This window comes from Microtus pennsylvanicus, chromosome X (genome assembly GCF_037038515.1).
Source record: "Microtus pennsylvanicus isolate mMicPen1 chromosome X, mMicPen1.hap1, whole genome shotgun sequence".
NCBI classification, from domain to species: Eukaryota; Metazoa; Chordata; class Mammalia; order Rodentia; family Cricetidae; genus Microtus; species Microtus pennsylvanicus.
The window spans coordinates 60,620,502-60,643,760 of record NC_134601.1 but is presented as its reverse complement, the minus strand read 5'-3'; the positions used below and the strand labels follow the sequence as shown (position 1 = coordinate 60,643,760).

Below are 23,259 nucleotides of genomic sequence, written 5' to 3'. Positions count from 1 at the left end.
TGGCTAGATATAAGTCAAGCCAAGGCTGGGCATTTATAAGAAAGTCTTCATATGATTATTTGGGAGCAGGGTCCCCCCCCAGAATAAAAATAGTAAAAAAACAAAAACCAACAACATTTTGGCAAACCAACATGGGGCTCAAATTTCCATGGGGCATAATAAAGCTTTAAATCTCTGAAGAAACTCTGTCTTACAACAGAGCACATAAACAGCTTTTTCCACACTGAATAGAAATAAATAAATAAATAAACTAAGTAAAAAACACTTGCCACAGTGCAGGACACTACCATTCCAGAGTTGGGGGTTGAATGCAGTCCTGGTCAAACACACCTCCACTCAGGCCATGAGCTTTAGGCTTGGATCTCATGACTGCAAAGTGGGCAGAGCCAGCTGCCAAAGATGCACGATGTCCTACCCATGCCACTTAGCAGTTTCTGATCACACAGACAAAAAGACTACAGATACACAGTAAAGAAAGATCGAGATAGGGGGAAAAAAACCTCTACACAGGTTCCAGTGTGTTTTACAATGTGCATACGCTTGAGAAAGAAAAAGGATATAGGTAGTCATAGAAAGAAATGAATATTTAAGAAATAATAGTAAAGTCTTTAAAGACAGTAAAAAGTAATATAAAAAAATCCATGCAACAATGGAAAATAGACAGGGAGTCTGGGTGTTGTATAGTATCGTGTTGATTTTGAATTTTTGAATGCTGATAGAGCAAATGACAACCTCTGACAGACATGGGATTGTGAACTGGACTACTAAATTAAGCCAGACTATATGCTTTAGGAATGCCTTAACTTTAAAATGGAAATAAAAAAATATATTTGTAAAATGGAAACTAAAAAAAATGCATTGCTTTGGAGAAGAGGTTTTGCCTTTGTTTTCACATGAAACAAGAGGTTGTGGATTCCTTCAGAGTTGATATGGATCAGGTTTGATGGGGGAAGACCTCCTGAAACTTAATACTTGCTATCTATCAACAAAGGTTACTGCTGGTCTTCCCAGGACTTGGCCATTATCTCTATTTTCTCAAGGACCCCTAAAGATGCCTTCACCCACAAACAACAGGAAGCAGTTTCAAGAAAATGGCACCCACATTACCAAAAGATGGGGTTTCCAGGCAGAGGGAATAAATAGGATGAGAAAAAGAGAAGAGGGAGGAGCAAGAAAAAGAAGAGGAGGATGTCAGCAGCCAGCCACCCAGCAACACAGTCAGACATGGAATAAGAAGGAAAAAAAGATATATGGAAATAGAGAAATGTAAAAGCTCAGAGGCAAAAGGTAGATGGGATAATTTAAGTTAAGAAAAACTGGCTAAAAATAAGCCAGACGAAGGCCAGGATTTATAAGAAAGAGTTAGTCTCTGTGTGATTATTTAGAAGCTAAGTGGTGGACCCTCCCTCCCAAAAAAGTAAAAAAGAGTAAAAAAAAAAAGAAAGAAAGAAAAAGCTCAACCCATGGTGGTTGAGGTCATCCTGGACAGGTGGTCCTGGGTTCCATAGGGAAACAGACTGAGCCAGTCAGTAAGTAGCACTCCTTCATGGCCTCTGCATCAGGTCCTGCCTCCAGATTCCTTTCCTATTTGAGTTCTTGTCCTCACTTCCTTCAGTGACGAGCAATGATATGGAAACTTAAGCCACATAAATCTTTTTCACCCAAGTCATTTTTGGTCATGATGTTTCATCACAGCAATTATATCACCAACTAAACCCAGATCTTGATGAATAGTAACAGCAAGAACACTGATGGAGCATATTTCCCTGTGTTAGGATACAGATCAGTATAGCATGGAGAGACATGGAAAAGAAGCTAGAAAGGATGCTCAGGAAAGGTCCATAACTGGCAAAAGGAGCACTTAACAAACAGCCGTTTCCATCCATTACAATTCTTTTTCCATTTTACCTTACTCCTACCTAGACAATGTGTAGAGAATTCTGTCCTTCAAGAAGCTTCCATCTTCTTTCCCAGGGTGGATATTCTCAACCCATCAGTTCTATGATTTCCCTTCAATGTTCTATGTGTGACTTACTACTACCTTAGCATACTTTTCTGAGACACCCAAGACATTCGTGGTCCAGATTCATATGTCTGCCTTTCAGTAATGAATGCCAGCACTTGGGAAGCTAAGGTAGGTGGGTTGCAAATTCCAGGTCAGCTTTGGCTACATTGCATTCTTCAGAGCAGCCTGGACAGATTGAGACTTTGAAAGAAAAAAAAAACGTAAGGAAGGGAGTAAAGGAAGGAAGAAGGGAAGAAGTAGGAATCATCTTGCTGTTTAAGTTGTAGAAATGTGCTTCTTAAAACATTTCAATGACAACCTTATTGAAATGCAATTAATATAGCAGTACAGATAAAGTAGCAAGTTTCCTAAGCTGGATCATAGGCCACCCAGGCAGCCTCAAATAGAGGCCCTGTTTAACTCTGGCCACCAACTCTATACAGAATCCAAGATCTTTGCTTGGGTTCTAGATGTAGATAGACTTCTGATTCTAGACTTAGAGATTTAATTTAAGTTTCGAAAAATCTCTCAAGCTAGCCAAAGATAGATACCTTAACTCTAACCATAAAATGAATCTCTTTTTTGGCCACACTCCAAATTTTTAACCCTGAGAAAATTGAGTTCTTAGACCTAGTCACATACAAACTACCAAAATGTGACCCACTTACTTCTGTAACTGCTGAAGACAAAATTTCTAACCCTCACTTAATTGTAATCTAACTATTGTCATCAAATCTGAATCCAATGTAGTATCAGACATAGCCCCTAAACTTGCCCCCAGGCTTAATGACTACTTAAGTTACAGATAGTCAACATTACACACACACACACACACACACACACACACACTGAGGGCTCAGCATGATACTGAGTGAGAGCTACCCTGAGCACACACTGACTTTCTAACTCAGTCACATCCTGAGATCTGATCCTGGAAACTAAACCAGCTACAATTTCCACAGACTTAGCACTAACGAGAACATAACTCCAACCTTGGCAAGAGAATGACTGACTACTAAACTTGGACTCAGACAGTGAGGAAAACATGTACAGAAACCAAACTCTAAACTTGGCCTAAGACTGCTATGATGATTGCCAAGAAGTGTAACTCAATCTTCTATAAAATCTGACGATATATTCTGACGCACACAATGCTTGAATATGGCTGCAGACTCAGAGTTAACCTTATTCAAAGAGAAAACTCAAACCTAGTTATAAAGGAGCTAGTAAATCTGACCATGAAACAATTGACTTAGGGTAGTCTGAGCCCTATCCCTGGCCACTGATTTGTCTCCTAAACATTAAAGTCTCAAACTGCTCATAGGCTGGATTCCAAACTTTGACCACAGGCTGAATCTATAACTCTTATCATAGACTGAATTTATAATCTTACTTTCCAACCTGATCTTTCAACCTGAAAGTAAATCTGACTCTCATTCTCATCCCACCCCACCCCACATTCATTAAAATAGCTAATGAGCAATCTTGCCTCTTTAAGATGGAAAGAACCCTATTTCTGGATAAATATTAGTTCCAGAGTCGATCTGAACTTTAACAAGCCATAGCTTTAACCTTGACCCTAGTCGTAGAAAAGAGTAGCAGAATCTAAATTGCTTGTCAGAACTGGGATGGGATTGAACCAAAACTTTAAACATGACTTAAGTACAAACCTGACTAAGATAGACAAACATGTCTCATAATCTGAGCCTGAAACCTACCAACAGATCCTATTCTGTACCTGACTACTAAGCTCTATCACTGGCCACATTCAGAGCACTGACCTGAGATGAAGCCTTTAAACCCTGCCCATAGTTGGAGACCTAAAAAATCAAGCTCCATTTGTGGCTATAGAATGATTGCTAACACTAGTAGGCTAAATCAAAACCTGCTTCACATTACTAAAATGGCCAAGACTGACTGCTAATATTCATTGTAGAGTTTTAAGTCCGTAAATAAAAGTCATCCTATTTGTGGCCACAGACTAAGTTCTAGCACTAGTTAAAGATTGGGCAATCTGTCTGGCTACAAACCTGTCCCTAAATTGGGGATAGAAGCACTCATGAGAACCATCAGCACAAACTGAACTCTAATACTGATACCTGCATTCTTGCTACACTGATGAGAGCTTAAGTTTGTAACTGACAATGGGGCATGAATACTGTGAACTCTAACCAAGCCAGTAGGTTGATTCCCAAAACCTCACTATAGCAAAGTTTCTCAACTTGAATTCAAGCTGTACCCTATGGCTTTTAAATTCTTATTCCAGCCTTCCCCGTAGACTGACGTGAAACGTCACTGTGCTGAAAACACAAACAAACAAACTGCTGACTCCTTTAGCTCTTAAAGTCTTCTACACATACACCTTACCCTGAGTATTGCTAACTGCAGAATCCTGGTGAAAGTTTAAATAGAGAGCATGACCTTTAGCACTCAGTAAACAAAACTATAGATAATGTCAAAGTGGAGGCACTACCTCCACAGTCTAGAGGCCTGTGACTGTTAGAGTTGTTAACTTGACAGAATGAGTTCCTAGGCATGCCTGTGTGACATTGTCTTAATTTTGTTAGTAGAAATGGGAAGACTTGCCCACTATTCTTTACTTGGGATCCTGGATAACACATAGGTGGAGAAAGAGGACTGAGCACTATGCACTGTTTCATCCATTTCTGCTTCCTGATTATTAGTGTGATTTGATCAGGAGCTTTAAACTTTTGTTGCCTTGACTTCACCTGAACAGTGAGCCACAATAAATATCCTTTCTCCCTTGAATTGTTTTTATCAGAGCCACAGAAAAAGAGACTAACTCAAAGACCAAATAGAAATGAAAGAGGTCATAGTTATGAAGTCATACTTTGTCCACTGAATGAAGACCAATACTAGCCACTGAAACACTATTCCTGATGGGTGTAAAATCTTACACTGACTAAATTCAGAAAGCATAATTTGAACATAGCCAAATATGTACTTCCAATCCTGTTCATATTTACATTTGATATCCTGGTCACAAACTCATATAGTCCATAGATAAAACATTAGCTGTGATTTAAGAACTCCAGGACACTCCTTTGGTTTTGGTGTAATTTGTCATCTAAAAGTCCAAATGTAAAAGGTGTGATTTCCCCAAAGTGACAGTACAAGGAGTTGAGGTCTTATGAGAGGTCCTTGGTGCTCTGTACAAAGCTGGTCTACAGACTGAGTCCTGGTGACAATCTAAGAATCATGGCTTTTACAATGAGGTGTAACCCAGACCATTCTGGAGTACTGTTCACCTCAGAATGAGGTTTAACATTAATCAAAAATGCATCTTGGTTCATGGGCTGAAATATGATCATAACTTTGGAGCCTAATATTGGTATCGAGTTGAATAGTAATATTTGCTTTATGGCTCACTACCATGGATCCACACTAACCTATAAATATAGCTGTAGTTCAACAACAACTTATACTGAGGCAAAATTTATGTCAAACACATTCCGCATTATAAACCTAAATCTAACTCTGACCTGATGAGGTTTATACTGGCTCTGTCTGTAAAATTTTGAAAATTTCCATATTAACTGATCTCTGAATCCATTCAGCATTATTTGGCAGTATTTCAGAAATGGGCCACTATTTCATAAATTTTCACTGCTATACACCAATAGGTCAAAGAGTATCCTAACAATGAGCCAAAGTCTATCAGCTTTCAACATATGAATAGTCAAGCAGGAAGTATAGGTATGGTGACCAATGAGGATGATGGGGAAGGAAAAGTATGGAGTTAGGACTCACCAGCCAGACACTGAGGAAGCAGGAGATTAGCATGCCATGCTAATAAAGGTATCGTCATGTGGCAGAGAACAAAAAAGAAATATGGGTTAACTTAAAGTGTAAGAGCTAGTAACAAGCCTGAGCTATCGGCTGAGCATTTATAAGAAATATTAAGCCTCTAAATGCTTGGTGGGTAGGAGAGAAACTTCTGTTTACATATATATGTATAATATATACATATTATATATAATATATGTATACATATACTTAAGCCAAGTAGTATTTATGTGCATATGTACATATATGCAAGTATATATACACTATATACATATACCTATACATATTCTAGATGTATCTACCATATCTCTATTTATATATGTCCATATGTAAATCATATTATATATATGTATGTGTGTGTATATGTATGTATATCCATTGATCTTGCTCCTTTACAGAGCCCTAACTAATATACTGTCCTATTTGTATCCCCTTTATCCACCTCTCTTGTCTTATTCTTATTGCTCAAACTAAGATTCCAAGAATAGGGGGTGCATGAACATCCTTGTCTGTTGTATTACTTTTGTGGAAATGCTTCCAGTTTTCTCTGATTAGCATGATGTTGACTGCGGGTTTGTTGTTATTACCTTTATTATGTTGATATATATTTGGTAGATTCTCCAGGAATTTTATCGGATGTTGGTTTTATCAAAGGTCTTTTTTGTTTCTAATGAATCAATTATGTGGTTTCCGCCCTTGAGTCTATTTATGTCGTGGGTTACATTTATTGATTTACATATGATGAACACACCTATATCTTTGGGATGAGGCCAGCTGGGTGGTAATGGATGAACATTTTGGTGTGTTCTTGAATTTGGTTTGTAAGTACTTTATTGGTTTTTTTCATCTATGTTTATTAGGGAGATTGGCCTGGATTTACTTTTTAACTTTTCCTTCCTTCCTTCCTTCCTTCCTTCCTTCCTTCCTTCCTTCCTTCCTTCCTTCTTTCCTTCCTTCTTTCCTTCCTTCTTTCTTTCCTTCCTTCCTTCCTTCCTTCCTTCCTTCCTTCCTTCCTTCCTCCTTTCTTCATTTCTTCCCTTTCTTTTTTGGTAAGGGATATTTTTCTGGTTTTAGTATACTGTTAATATTGATTTTATAAAAATAATATAGTAGTGCTCTTTCCCTTTCTATTGTATGGAATGATGTGAGGAGTATTGACATTAGTTTTTCTTTGATGGTCAGGTAACATTCTATGTTCAATCCATCTGGTCTTGGACATTTTTTATCTGGGAATTTTATTATTACTGCTTATATCTTGTTTGCTACTATGGGCCTCTTTATATTATTTCATCATGGCTTAAGTTTGGTAGGTCATATCTGTCTAGAAGTTCATCCATTTCTTTTAGATGTTTCTTTTTCGTGGAATATGAATTTTTAATGTCCTCATGATTCTCTGAATTTCCTCATTGTCCGTTGAACTGTCTCCCCCTTCATCTCTAATTTTATTAATTTGGGTCTTATTTCTCTTTCAGTTGATTAATTTGCAATCCCACAAAGTTTGTTGGTTTTGAAACAGGTCACAATATGTGCTCTTGACTGGCTTGGGACTCACTATGTAAACCAGACATGCTTTGAATTCCTAGAAGCCAACCTGCCTCTGTAATCTGAGTCCTGGGGAAGGTTTGCACCACCACACACCTGGCTTTCAGTTTTCTTTTGCTTTAAATATAGGCCATTAGCACTATAAAATTTCTTCTTAGACCTCCTTTCATTGTGTGCTATAGATTTTAATATATTGTATTTTCATTTTCAATCAATTTTAATAATTTTCAATTTTTCTTCTTGAGTTTTTTTCTTGACCTAATTATCATTCAATAGTGTGTTTACTTTCCATGAGTTTGTGTGATTTTTATTGCTATTGATAGCTAACCTTATTACACTGTGGTTCAATAAAATACAGTATGTTATTTCGATTTTCCTTTTTTAAGACTTGTTAACAACATCTAAAATGTTAATTTTGGAATAATATCCACGGGCTGCTGGAAAGAATATGTAATCTTTAGTCTCTGAGTGTAATATTCTGTAGGAATCTGTTTAGTCTACTTGATTTCTGATATCATTTAAACTCGAGTTTCTCTATTTCATTTTTGTCTTGATGAACTGTCTGTTGGTGAGAGATGGGTACTGAAGTCACCCACCATGGAAGCATTGGCATTAATCTGTGCTTTTAGATCTAGTGTGTGTTTTATGAAGTTGTGTCTACCTTTGTTTATCCACCCATTTATTTATTGCCCTCTTGTCACATAGTTTTACTTAAATGATATTTTCTTAAAGATAGATAAATTACTTACTATTGCAGATGTATTGTGTGTGTTAGAACCGATAGCTTTATATCAGTACATGGCATGCCCACTGAGTTTTGCCGCCAGAATGCAGGTTCACTGCCTATTAGTTTAAGAGATTGGTTTCTTCTGGGCTATCCCATATCACATTTTCATATTTAGTTATGACAAGTTCTAAGGGAAAATATAATTCCCAATTCGAAGTATGCAGTTTTTTATACTTTACTGTTTTAATTTAGTTATACATTTTCCCTTCTTCCCCTCTCCCCTTTCACCTTCTACCCTGTCCCACATGCTCCAAATTTACTCAGAAGTTCTTATCTGTTTCTCCTTCCTAGGTGGATCCTTTTATTTCTCTCTTAGGGTCTTCTTTGTTGTCTAGGTTCTCTGGGCTTGTTATTTGTTGCTCTCAGTGTCTGAGAAGTACACAGTTTTTTTAAAAAATGACTCTAATAAATGACAAACTTTGACGGGTATTTAATTTTAATTAATTAATTAATTAATTTGGTTTTTCGAGACAGGGTTTCTCAGTGTAGCTTTGGAGCCTGTCCTGGAACTAGTTCTTGAAGACCAAGGTGGCCTCGAACTCACAGAGATCTGTCTGCCTCTGCCTCCCGAGTGCTGGGATTAAAGGTGTGCACCACCACAGCTTAGCTTTAATTTTTATTTTTGAGACAGCCCTGACTGTCCTGGAACCACTCTCTAAATCAGGCTGGTCTTTAACTCACAGTCATCTGTCTGCTTCTGCCTCCCGAGTCCTGGGATTGAAGGTGTGAACCACCAATACCCAGAGTTAAAATTTTAAGCTTAAAAAAACAAAAAATATATATACACACACATTTGGTAGCACATGTGTTTAAATATGTGTCTCAAGAGGCTTAGGCAGTAGGATCCTTAACTCACGGCTTCTTCTAGGCTAGATAGTAGCGTTTTGCCTGAAAAATAAAACAAAACAAAAAAAATCAATCATACTTAGACTTCAATGAGAATGTCAAATCATAACACAATGTGAACTTAGACTTTCTTCAAAACATAAGCATTTTAAAAGCATTCAAAAGAGTCTAGAACATTAGTTTGCCTCAGCAAGCACTTTATACTCTAAGCTAGTCTGAGGGACCATGCACATTAAACTACAATACCCAGACTACTCTCCTGTAGCCGACCTCAAGGAATTAGCGGAAGCTTGGTGTTAGAAGAATTATGGGTGTCTCGAAGAACTATGTTGACTTCATCTCCCACAATCCACTGGCATCCTTTGACTCTTTCCACCAATGCCAAGATTGCATGGTTCCGAGAAAGAATAGTATCCAGTTACTTTAAACTACATTTCCCATGAGGACATGCGCTTAGGCTTTAGACTTTCCTGTGATCAGTAGCCAATGGGAAAGGCCTCTGTAGCCACCCAGTAGATTAGAGTCCAGCCATTGGGCCCCATTGCTTGGCCTAGGCCGGTTAGCAGAAGGTACTGAGTTGGGAAGACAGTTGTGGGGCTTGCGGTGCTGCAAGGGCACTCCGGGTCCAGGAGCTTCCGAGCGGACCCGATTTTCCGCGGATGTTTAAGGAGTAGAGCTTCCGTAGCCGGGGAGCCGGAGGTCAGCGAGGCAGAAAGCCCGAGTGGCAGTGGCCGGGGACTGTGGGACCGAGGGGGCCTTGGGAGGAGGGTGCTTCCGGGGCTGCCGTCTTTGGCGCCTAACTCCGCCCAGCTCTGCCACTTCAGGAGTGGGGGATGTCCGTGGGAGTCAGGGAGTGGGCACCAGGTGCTGGAGCAGCCAGGAGGAAAACACGAACCCCACCCCCCTCTTTTGTTTTAGTTCCTACCACCACTCGCCCCTCTCTCACACACCTCTCAGCATGTGCTCCTTCATAGCTGTTTGGACTGAGAGAGTCTTCATTAAGTGGCAGCTGGTCTCTCCTCTCTCTCTCTCTCTCTCTCTCTCTCTCTCTCTCTCTCTCTCTCTCTCTCTCTCTCTCTCTCTCTCTCTCTCTCTCTCTCTCTCTCCCTCCTCTCCCTCTCCCTCTCTCCCTCTCTCCCTCTCCCCCCCCCCCCTCCCTCCCTCCCTCTCTCTCCCTCTCCCTCTCTCTCGCCCCCGCGGAAATTCCTTGCTATACCTAAAGCTTGATTTTCTGTCCGTTTCAGCTTCCTGATGATGAAATTTTTAAAAAATCGACCTATCTCTCTTATTGGTCCTCTTCAACCAGTCATTAGAGTAGAAAATGTATTCAATTTCCAGAAGGGATAGGGGGCAGAAGGAAAGAACCTTACTTTTGATGAATGTATAATTAAGGTTCAGCCCAGTGTTCTGGCGAGGGTAGAAGGGCAATTGGACCTATTAAAAAACGTGGAGCATTTTAAAAGTTTCCAACGAAGACTAGTTAGCACCAGTGTTGCTAAACATTTAATGGGTTCACTGTCTACAAACACAGTAGACTGTGAAACACACTGCATTAATTATTGCATATTACAAATGCGTGGAAAAAGTGCTCAGGGCTTAGTGGAAAGGCGTATAGATAGGAGGGAGAGGCTGATTTGTGAAAGTTAGAGCCTAACTCAGAACTTGTTGGAGTCTTGACATTTACCCTTCTTTTAGATCAATCCTAGTAAGCTTTGTGGAGGGGGTCACCTTTAATTTGGGCTCCCATGGAATAAAGGAAATTTGAAATGAGCATAGGTGGAAAGAATGCTTTCTAATACAGGGGTTGGCAACTAAGAAGAAGGCATAGAAAAGGGGGACTGTATGACAGGGGCACATCTGATTATATAAGAGCTATCAGCAGGGATATATCGGGAGATAGTTTTTGGGATCGTAGTAACATGAGAGGTTGAAGGATGTACAGAGTTTGGATTTTATTCTGTATTGAATAAAATTAAGATTGAAAAATTAAGACTGGGTGATTTTCCTTTTCATCCTAGGGGAACCTGATTTGAGGTCAATTCTCGGAGAACACAAAGAAGTGTGGTGGTATGTTCCAGGTGTGACTTTAATGTAACTAGAAGGAGAAACTTTTGTCTTGCAGATGTTTTGTTTATGACTATTCTTAGCTACAACCTGTACTTGTCAATTAGAAGGCAAAGTGCCATAAATATTTTCTTAAGAGATGAGTTTGCTGTCCTTGTACAGCAGATTATCCGCATTGCAATCTTCTGATTAGATAATAGTAATGACTCTTTATTGAGCTCACATAATATCCCAGGCTTCATCATAAGCCCTTTGTTACATTATCTGAGTGTCTTATAAAGTGTACAATTTTTTCCATTTTTTTCTCTAGAAGAAGAAACTAAAATGCAGATTTTAAGCCCATAGATTGGAGGTAATTGAGGTAGTTTCAGTGTCCAGACTTCTGACTTGAAAACCCATGCTCTATCCCCCGTGGCTTCCAAGTCCTGATGTGCATTTTTGTTCTTGATTTTCCAGTTGTGGCAAGGGAAGATTACTGTAAGGTACAATTGGCCATCCTGGAAGAAACCCAAATGAGTCATTTTGCATTTCTATATCAGTGTTTTTGCTGTAAAATAGTTGCCAATACCAAATTTGCTTAACTGCAGTTATAACCATAGTTGATTATGTCTGCCAAAATTATAGTCAATATATCATTTTCTAAATTAGATGATTCTGTACGAAAGCTATGTCCAACCTCTAAGCCATTCAATTCTAGACAGTTTTTTGCATTGTATTTTATTTCAGCCTTTTCAAAGGGGAGCCAGGATACTAGATGTCCTTTGTGACCTGAGCACACATTAAGTGTAGAAGATGCAAGAAAATACAAGGCCCTGAACCCTCACTGGGTCCAGGGGACCACAATTCTGAGATACCATAGAGTAAAAAATTGTGGGAGAACAGAAACAGGTACAGCATTGTAGTAGGATAGAGGAAAGAGTGGCTAACCAGAGAAAGAGAGAGAGAGCTGGGAATTTTGTGAGGAGGTGACATGATAAATAATTCTTGAAGGGTAATGAATTTGGCAGGCAAAGAAAGGTAGAGAGAAGCCATTGGAGATATAGGAATCAGTCTGTAAGAGATGTGCTTATGGTAGAGTGGGCGTGGCTTTTTCTAATGTGAGCAGTTCATCCTAGCAGGGTCCTGAGACTGAGACAAGGAAGGTTCAAGCAAAGTATGCTGCAGAATTTTGAGAGTGCTTTTTGGAGAATCAACTGCAATACTAAGAAATATGAATGTGTTCCCACAGGCCCACTGACTCAAAATACCGAGCATGGCCCAGCGGTAGTTACATTATGCTTCCACTCACAGTTCAAGTTTCATTAGTTGCATAGTTGGATGTATCTGATAAAACAACTATTATTCATCAAACCTAAGGTTACGTAGGATTTAATAAAAATACGAAATACACTAGTCTTAAGTTGGTTTAAAGACAAATACTAAGTAATAGTATGAATATATTAAATATGTCCAGGTTATGTCCTCTTACACTTGGGTGTAAGAAATAAAGTTGTAGGCAATAGGAAAAAAAAGTCAACATTTTTAAGAAAAGAGAACCATGAGCAGATTTTCCCATTTGTAAGATAACAGTGGAAAGGATGCACTGGAGGGAGGCTTGATCAGTAGGGTGTTTCCTTCAGGGAGCTCATAAGTAGTGACGTGGGAGAGGAGGAAACAAACTTGAGAGATATTTTTTTTTGTTAGGATTAGTAGTAATGGGTACATGTAAATATTATTTTATTAGTGTTTCCACTTGCTTGTTCTTTGTCTTTTATGATGAGCATAACATTGCCAGAGCCTGCTATTGCCTACATTAAGGTGGCAATGTAGGGGAACTGGTACTGTTCAGGAGAGTGGATTTGGGGAATTGGTACTGTTCAGGAGAGTGGATTTGGGGAATTGGTACTGTTCAGGAGAGTGGGTTTGGGGAATTGGTACTGTTCAGGAGAGTGGATTTGGGGAATTGGTTCTGTTCAGGAGAGTGGATTTGGGTTATGCAAAAGCATCCCTTTTGCCTCACTGAGTGTTCCTAGAACGCTCAAAGTTCAATTAAAACATGAGTGTCTCTGGGAAGCCTTTCTAATAAACACTCCATATTTGCATGAATGCACACACAAGGCAAGGTTAGTATTTTCACTTCTGTAGGACCCATGCTACCTCTATTCCAGATGAGATCATACTGTAGTATGCCAGTGGTTGTTTCTTTCTTAGTAGATTGTGAGCTCGTTGAGGGCAGGAATCACATCTCGTTCATCTCTATACTTAGAGTACTTGGGACAGTAGACATCTAATAGTCGGTCATTATATGACGAAATGTAACAAATATTCACATAGATGCAGCTATGGAACTTGGTAGTACAGGATATTAACATTTTTTTTTGTTTATTGGCCGGGTGGTGGTGGTGTATGCCTTTAATCCCAGCACTTGGGAAGCGGAGGCAGGTGGATCTCTGAGTTTGAGGCCAGCCTGGCCTACAAGAACTAGTTCCAGGACAGGCTCCAAAGCTACAGAGAAACCCTGTCCTGAAAAAAACAAAAATACAATCAATCAATCAATCAATCAATCAATAAAATGTGAATTGACAGATATAGCAGTTTACCGAGCGTGCTACTTTTACTGAATATCACAATTCAAATGCTCACACTTTCACCATGTGTTCATTTTTAGACATTCGTGTTATCTTTTTCTTTCTCATAGTTTAAACCTGTTAGGCCTGCTTTACTTCTCTTGACAGGATTTCTCCTTTCTTATTACTTTCTTAGGAAACATCTTCCTCTCTAGCCACCCGGTCCTTTTGATTATCTTTGGCATTAGTCTTAAATGCATCTTCTCTTGGTTAGGCACATTGGTAGTGGACTGATAATTTTAGTCAGCTCTTTTTTGAAAGGGATTTGTCAATATGAGTCAGCAATCCTAAAACTGAACATAGTCTTTAACCGATTCTCAACTTCTAGTGCTGTATTCTGAGGAAGCAATCATGTTTCCTAAAATTTAGCTCCCTGATACCCTAGAGCTGTTTATTATAATGACAAAAAGAGGGGAAAATGGCACCATAAATACCCAGTACGGGAAGTTGGAATGAAATCAATTGTGGATCATTAAGTAGCCACATCATTGGATGTTACCAAAGTGTATTTCATGATGTGGAAACTTGTTTGTGATATATCCAGAGAAAATTCAGGCCATAAAACACCCAATATAGTGCAGCAGATTCCAACTTAAACATATGTACAGATCTTATACATGCCACATAAATCTTTGTACGCACACAAAGGAAAATTACTGTACTGTTAAGTACACAATAGGGGTTTGCTACAAATGATAAGATTACATAATGACTTCTACTTTTTACCTTTTATGGTTGTTGTCCTATATTTTCCAGAGGTACATTTGTTCCTTATTTTTAAAGATAATTCCATCATACTTTATTTTTTAATTTGGTAAGTTTATTTTAAAATAGTTATTCCTTGTCTACCACTATTGCCATTCCTTTACTTTGGGGTGTGCTTACTAGCCAGCACAAATGCATCATTTCTAGCCTAGATTTCTATTGCCTCTACACCAGCTCTCTTCCCATCTGTTTTACATAGAAAGGATTTTTTTTAATGAATCACAAATATGATTCTATTCAGCCTTCATAGACATAGTTCAAAGGTCGCTTATTTTTTTTTAGAATAATATCCAGATGATGAAAGCTTTGCATATCCGCTGTACTTGGATCCATTTTCTCCTATAACTTGCTTGGATTTATAATCTTGGGATTGTAGGCTACTGTCAGGCAGATGTGAACTTTTTTATAGTTGACCAAATGCTGATGTGGATTATATAGGCTGGTTGTTGTCAAACACACAAACTATTGGTATTTTATCATCAGAGCAAACATTAAATACATTCAGTAGTTGTTACTATTTTAAGCTGGGTGTAACAGGCAGAATTCTGTGAGTTAGAGTCCAGTCTGATCTACATAGCAAGTCCCTGTCTCAAAAAAATTACTGCTATTTTACAGATGGGGAAGACTAAGTGAAAGAAGAAAAGTTATCATAATAAGGGACTTTGTTAAGAAAAACCATTAACACCCTGCAGTGGCTCAGTGCTGTGTACTTTCCTGAAATACCTGTTGATTTTCTCACTCTTTGTAGACTTAAAGTTCCTGGGCACATTACATGTGATCACAGCGCAGCAAGAGCAGTCCAAAACTGACATAATTTTACTATGCAATGTTTCACATTGTGTTAATTATAGAGATTTTCTTACTCACATAACACTCCATGGAAGGGAGTTGGAATAGTTCCAGTTTCTCTGTGTTTCTTTCTTGAAAGTCTGTGCCTTTGGGAATGGGGATCCCAGCAGGAGGCTAGAGAAAATAGTGGTAGAATTGAGTGTACAAGAAGCAGAGCATGTCATGGGGGCCAATGTCATTGGCTATATTTTTTAAGTGCCATGTAAATGCATTTTTCAGCAGTCTATCTCTAGGGAAGACCTTGGTTGAATTATACAGTTAATCCCATTTACAGAGTATAACCCATGAATGCACTATATTCTTGTGTTAAGTGATTTTAGGCATATGTAAAGGATTACCATAACGACATTTGTATGAATGTTGGATATCAAAATTTTCCTTACAAAAGTAGAGAAAAAAAGTTGTCATACAGTCACGTAGTATCTTGTAGTGTGATTTCTTCTTCATTTTTCTTACAAATAATAAGCATTGCGCAAAAATGATCTTTAGGGACAGAAGTTATGAGTACCAATCATCTGGGAATGGAATAATATTACTTTGCATAGACTACTATAGCCCTTTTAAACCCATTAGTTTTACAATTAACATGCCTCTATACTAGTAAAAAAGAATCTGTAATTCTCCAGTTCAACATTGAAATTATAGTTAGGAATTCAAACTATTCGCTGAATTATTGCAGGCTTATTATGTACAATTACTGTGCTAGACTCTGTACCAGACACTCATAAATACTCCTTTTAATGCCTTTGGAGTGTGTGTGTGTGTGTGTGTGTGTGTGTGTGTGTGTGTGTGTGTGAGAGAGAGAGAGAGAGAGAGAGAGAGAGAGAGAGAGAGAGAGAGAGAGATTAGAGAACGAACATTCAAGAACTGCTGAAAGAGAACACTGCAACGAGCAAGCCCATCATCTAAATGAAAATTTTACCCAGCTGATAATGGGGCTGTGTGCCAAAAGGGGGTTATTTTTCTTTCCTTCTCTTCCCTCTGTGAGATCTAGGCAAAAGTGAGCTACCAGATAGCCGATAAGCAAACGATGTACTTGCCTGTCTCTAAACAGTATTACCTACGGAAGGGAGGGTTCCCGCGGCTCCAGCGCAGCACAGGCTTGCTGGTGCTGTGAGAATTATGATTGTGTCAGCTTTTCCAGGGTTCCTGTCTCTGCTGCACAGATTTGGCAGACACCTCAGACAAATTTTATGTCTCTTAAATCTTCCTCAAGCAAGGCTTGGCCCTTAGATTTATATGTACAAAAAAAACCCCAAGTGTTTACCAGTTTGACATTTTTGAAGATCAAAACAGACTCAGTTGTTTTTCTTTTTTTTTTTTACTTCTGCAAACCACCTCAGTTTAGTCTAAAGAAAAGGCTAATTGCTTTGTCCTACTTTTAAGAAGTAGCCCCAAGTATTCTTTAGCAGTGGCTGCTAATCATATACCTAAAGATTTACATTCCAGTCTTCAGCTTTGTTTCTTCTGTTTCTTCCCTACAAAGTACGGCATTTTGCTGGCCTTTTGTTTCCTTTCTACACTTTACTGATAACAGCATATAAAGCTTTGTAAGATGGAGACATAGTGAAATGCACTGCTGATATAAGGGATATAGGAGGGACAAAGTCGGTGTTTTGTTTTTCTAGCTCTGTTTCTCTTCCATTTGTGATGCTTTCTTTAGTGGTCTCTTAAAAAAATACCATTCCCTGGCATAATAATGATAGGTGAGAATAAAAATTGGAGAACATTCAATGACTATCCATTAACAGGGCTGGTCCAAAGACATCTGTAGGCAGAGAACAAATGAAAGTTTGGCTGTAATTCAGAGAGGCTGAAGCATTATATGGAGCATGTTATAGTAACAATATTGCTTCAGTGGTGGACTGCATAACAAAGATGGGGAACTCCCTGGTAAGACCCCCCCTCTCATCTGCTCCAGCTGCTCTTTTTAGCAACAACAACTGCCAGTGAGAATTGCCCGGGATGGAAAGAATCCCACAAGAAGACCTCATGATATGTCCTTCTGCTCTTTCCTCTTCAGTTGTGTCCTCGGACACACTTCACTACTATTACATGGGCCGCATGGTGTTCCAATTTTCACATTTCAGGCCATGTCAAGGGCTGTGAAATAAATGTGTCATGAAAGCAGAAGGGGGATTGTTTGGGGACATGAGGAAGGGGACTGGCAAGGAAAGGAGATAAGCCAGCTAGTGAGCAAAGAATAAAGTATAATAATGCCACAATAATACCCATTTATTTCTCTGCTAACAAAACATTAATTTTTGAAAAGATGCTGAATTTGAAATCAAAGAACTTCTGATTTTCAAAGTCATTCATTTGATAAACATTTGATCACTTATAAAGGTCTGGACCGTATGCTAAGCACTGGAAATACAATATGTAATTATATGTAATTCCTGCCCACCTTAATGAGCTCACAGTCTAGCAGAGGGGATCGAACTCCGAGCAGTGACTATATTCTAATATACACAGGGTACTCAAAAAGAGAGATGTACACAAGGCTTCCTAGAAACACAGCTAAAGGAACTACTGCAGGGTATGGGCAACCTGTAGATCAAAACCTCGACTTGGCTGAGTCATAAGGAATAAATGGGAGCTGCCTATATTCTAAGTAGATAAAGAAGTTGCTAGCAAGCAGTCTTAGCAGCACAACCAACATGTAAAACGAAGTTTGGATAAACGTGGAAAGTTTTGGTAAAGGTATGATGCTGTATGAAATCTACTAGGAATGTGACAGAAGGATACAGACTAGGAATTTTGGAAGGTGTCCTGCGGTAAGTTAATGGGAGAAATCGGTTGCTACTAAGTGTGGTCATTGCCTCATAAGCATGCAGGGGTGAGACAGTGGAGGGGAGTAATGCAACTGGGTTAGAGGGCGGGGGGAGGCAGAGAAAGTTCACTTTGTAATGTAGCTGTTTTAAAGAACTGGTATTCTGATCACTTACCCCTGTCCAACAGTGCCACCACCATTAAGCTTTCTTTCAGTATACAGAGTAATATTGTTGCTTTGTACACACAGGACATATATTCCTGTACCCCTTTGTATGTCACTTAGTTGAATATTCAGTTTTTCCACCTCAAATCAGTGATCCTTGCAGCAATTGGGGTTTGATTATCACAAAGGAAATCAGTTTCAGAGCCCAGCAGCTTCATTTCAAAAACATTATGTGAAGCTTATTTATTGCTGGCTGACTCAGCAACACTGAGGCAAGTTGAGGGCACAAGGAGAGAAAGGGACATAGGCTGAATATATGTAAGGAAAAGGCTGCCTGAAAAGTCGCCAGTGTCCACAGCGCTGGAAGTCTCCAAAGTCCATGTGGGAAATACAAGGGCCAGAGGTATATAGATATAAGCCAAGTGCATGTTGAAGGTACATTTGCCTAAACAAATTGTACTATTTAGCTAATCAGTTTTAGTTAATTTTCTTTCCCTGACTCAGAAACCATAAATAGCTTCCTGTTATCCTTAGGAGGAAGGCCAGATTTTCCAGCCTGGCATTTGCTGCAACTTGGCTCTAGTCTGTTTCCAATATTTATACTTCTCTCTTACAGAACTCTGCTCCAGCCAGTTACCCTTTCAGACAGCACTTTGGCATTCCTTTATCTATATTGTTAGCTGGCTCACGCAGGGACTATTAAAAACAAACCAAAACAAAACAAAACTCTGAGTCCCCTACAGTATCTTGAATATGGTATCTTGAATACTCTAGTGCATCTGTGTCTTTTCTATTGGTTGATGATTATTATTCTCCTATCCTTGCTCCATTCTTTTCAATATCTACCACCATAGGCCTCTACTAAAATGGTTGCTGAAGCAGGCAAGTGTCATATATCTGTGAATTTAGCATTTGGGAGATTGAAGTGTAATGATCACCATGACTCTAAGGCCACATGGTCACATAGTGAGTTCTATGGCCAACTTGGGATGCATAATGGGATACTGTCTCAAAAAAAAAAAAGCAAATCAATCAACCAGTCATTAAATACACGAATAAAATTTTTGAAATGACAACTGAGCAACTGTAACTAAATGAAAGGGATCACCGCTCAACAAACTTTTAACTTTGTAGTGTGTATGCATGTGTGTCTGTGTATGTGTTGCACACGTTTGTACTGATGAGCATACCTGTTTGCAGGTGTCGAGACCAGAGGAAGGTGCCACTTATTCTCTTGCATCACTCTCTGCCTTATTACTTTGAGGCAGGGTCTCTCCCTTAACTTGGAATTCACATTTCCCAGCTATACCTGTAGGCAGAAAGCCCCAGTGAGCCTCCGAGTTTTACCCCACTTCCAAATCTATGGCCCCTGACACAAGCCATCTCTCCAGTCCTTTTAAGCACTTTTAAATATGGAGAAAATTAACCATATAATAAGTCTTACCTACCATTCATTCAGAATCACCAATTTTGGTCTAATTGACTCATGCTTTTATAATGTATGACTATTTCCTTTTGAAAGTTTGAGGTTTAGTAAGCTACGCTTTTTATCCTTAACCTCTAATTATGAAAACTTTCAAATGTAACAGAAAAGTTGAAAAAAACTATGCAGTGAACACTCAGCAGTTAATCATGTTATTGTATTTGGCTTTTGTGTTTATATAGTGCATGTGTGTGCATGCGTGTACGTGTGCACGTGTGTGTGCACACATTCATGAGCACGTGTGTGCCAATGCACATGTATACAGGTCAGAGGACAACTTGTGGGAGACTATTTTCTTCTTCCACCATGTGGATTTCAGAGATCAGACTCTGGTCATCAGATTTGGTGGCAAGTACCTTTACCTGCTAAGCCATCTTGCCAGTCCCTGTATTTCTTTTTATTGTCTGCATTACCACCTATCTGTCCCTTTCAAACGAAGTTTTGCCATCAGTACAGATTTTCTAAATTCTTTAGTGTTTGTATCATTAACTACATAAAAAAATGTTTTTGTGCTCTGAAATCAATCAAACCTTCAATTATACCTTCATTTGCTATGCTGCCAAAACTCTAATCAGCCTGCGTGTCTTAGACCTGTGTTTCAATGGAGCATGTATCTCTGATTAATTTTGAGATGTCCCTCTGTATCATCTAGTGGCAGTGTCAGGTGCGTAGTCCATAAATATCACTTGATGTACTTGAGCAGAGACAGCGCTAGGCTAGGGCAAAGAATACTAAAAGTCAGCATACACGGAGGAAGGGAGGGGCAAAGGAGAGTCTGAGAAGGCCACAGTTGAATGGGAGGTGGTCCATGAGGACTTGAATTATTATGGGAAGAAGGATGCTCAAGTTCCCTAAGTAATCCTCCAAGTGGAGCCTCTATTTTCTTCCCTCTCTCTTTAGAAGCAGTAGTTCTAGGAAATGAGACACAGTTGTTGCTTAGTGTAGCACATGGCAAGTCTCTTTATTGTTTAAATACTACCAATTAATACATTCATTTTGCTCTCATTTATCATATGATGCAACTTAATTTTGGAGGTCGTAGGTGGACTACTGCTTTCATATTCTACCTGTGCTATGCCTAAGCACATCTGGGCTCCATAAACCTAGTTTTCTTTTTCTTTGTAACATTTCCCTTTTTTGCTGTGTTACTTAAAATACAAAGAGACCTCTAATCTGCTTTTATTGAGCAGAAATTTTGTGCCAAGTATTGTGCTAGCTGCCATCACATGTGACACTTTACAAAAACCAGACAACACACTTCTTTCTCCATTCACCAGACAAGGGAACTTGAGACTTAGCACTGCCAGGTCCATAAGCCAGAAGAAGAAACTCAAGTCTGTCTGCCTGGAGAACCTAATAGTCCCCTACATCATCAGATGACATTTTAAAACAGCAACAAAACAAGGGACCAGAGAGATGGCTTAATGGGTAAAGGTACTTGCTGTCAATCCTGATGACCTGAGTTCAATTCCTGGACCCCACATAGTGGAATGAGAGGATCAACTCCCTCTGATCCCCACTTGTGCCATGGTATTTGTCTTCCTATTCTCTCCTTCTTTCCCTCCCTCCCTCCCTCCCTCCCTCCCTCCCTCCCTCCCTCCCTCCCTCCCTCCCTCCCTTTCTCCTTCCTTCTCCTCCCTCCCCTACCTCCCCTTTTGTGTGTGTGTGCATGCACACGCACACATACACACGCACAGACAATAAAAAAGGTTAAAAAAGACAAATAAAAATACAAGGAAGTCTCCCTTTACTAGATGGGCTCAGCATGTGATTTATTCATTAGGTATTCAGTTGTATGATTGACTTAGGAAGTATGCCTTAATCATTAAGATGTTGGTATAGTAAAGAATTCTGGTTGCTTGAGTTAAAAATCTTATAGCAGTTGAGTGACTAAGTAGTCAGTCAATATAAGCTGTCCAATTTTCTTGCTTAGAAAAATGTATATAATACCTGAGTAACACTGTGTTGTGGGTACTGACTTGTGTAAGATACCTTGTTATGTCTAGCATACAATAGGTGATCACCATATTTTAGGTTGCTCTCCTCTCTTCATATTTTTGTTGGGACCAGACTGTTCACTTATAACTTTGACCTGAGGATAAGAAAGTGTATCTAAATTATTTTTTAGAGTATACATATTTTAAAACAAAGACTGTTAGGGTGTTTTTTTCTTGAGTCTGAATAAGACAAGCGACTAACTCTCATGTAAAACATACTTCAAAATAAGCTAGAGGTGTAAACTCATAAGAGAGTTGTGATCAGTGAGTGTCTCTGCTTCTTAACACTCCTGGCCAAATTGTGATGTCATTTAATTTTTCCCGCTAGACTAAATTTCATAGTTGGCAGCAACTATTAGGTTTGGGATGTTGGCAATTTCAGCGTAGGCATTTCCAAGCCAACAAAGTAAGGCTAAGAGAACAGAAGTGTCTTGAACAAGGTCAGACGGTTAAAAAAAGTAAAATGGCAGAGTCTGCCTATTCTGATTATCTTGTTTGTTTGTGTGTTTTGCCTCTAAGCCAGCCTGTAAAGTTGCTCCTTACAGGACTTTCTCTCTTGGTTCTCTCAGGGTTTTGGTGAAGTGCGATGCATTCAGAAAACATGAAACTTGGTTTTGGTTCAAATTAGTTCATTACTTTTTACTTTGATTACACTCTTAACATTTTCAAGGTTTAGCAAATTAGTGTTGCTCCTCCCTGCTGAGGTCCATGGTTTGGTTCAAACCCTTGGTTCTTTGAAATCTTCCCTGGGACTTTTGTTTTTGACAGATATACCTAGAATCCCAAATGAATAATGACCCTAGTTCATTTGAAAAGAACAGGCAGGCATGGGTGTGACTGCTGAGGGGAAGCAGCTTAGGATGCCCTTTATGCTTAGATTTTAAAACGTGAAGTCAGGAAGAAAGCCTTGCAGTAGGTTTTGATATTTCTTCTCCTCAGGATGTTTTTATGGTTTCAATTCCATTCTTGCTCACGTGGGTTGAAGGTGCTGCCCCGATACCCCACCTCTTTTCTTTGGAATACTTTGTCAGTCGTCTTATAGATAGGGTCTTTACATTTTGACTTAAGGACCAATGCTGACAAACCGTTTTCCTAGTCCTTTCCCTTTTATTTTTGTGGCACTTCTGAGGAACTTGAGGGGTTCGAATTTCAAACTTGGGTTTGTGGGAGTTACTTACAGTGTCCAAAGGTGTATCACCCTGATTCTAAAATAGACATTCTTTCTTTCCCCTTTGTGGAACCCAAAGTTTGGCTGATACCTTTCTTTGCAGCCATGCCAGAGGTGAGGCTGTGGTGGACAGTTATCGGTGGGAGGCCTCTGGAGGTCTGTACTCCACATGCTTGCTTTTCTGCATGCCAGGGGAAATAAGCTTTGGTGTTGGAACCTCCAGTGCCTTTGCATCTTGTTTATCCACATAAGCAGACGGAAGGCGAGGTTACAGCTTCAGTTATAGAAACTGTCATTCCCAGTGCTTTAAAAGGGAAGCAGAAGAGATTTGCTCTGACCCAGTGTGTGATTAGGAAGCTCACTTCTCTCTCTTCCTTTCTCCCTCTGCTGTTTCTTCTAGCT

The 23,259-nt window shown here is 39.3% G+C and overlaps 1 protein-coding gene across 4 annotated transcripts in view; it reads left to right on the top strand.

Moving 5' to 3' along the window:
* Positions 1-9,531: 9,531 nt before the first annotated feature.
* The window catches only part of Enox2 (ecto-NOX disulfide-thiol exchanger 2), a 279,678-nt gene continuing 265,950 nt past the window's right edge, over positions 9,532-23,259 (top strand). For 2 of the 4 annotated variants that reach the window (XM_075957589.1, XM_075957587.1), the window contains exons 1-2: positions 9,532-9,686; positions 11,006-11,054. The gene's annotated coding sequence lies outside the window, so the exon portion shown is untranslated. Of the gene's footprint in view, positions 9,687-11,005; positions 11,066-23,259 lie in introns of all 4 variants that reach the window. The other 2 variants (XM_075957588.1, XM_075957586.1) reach the window with 1 other exon arrangement.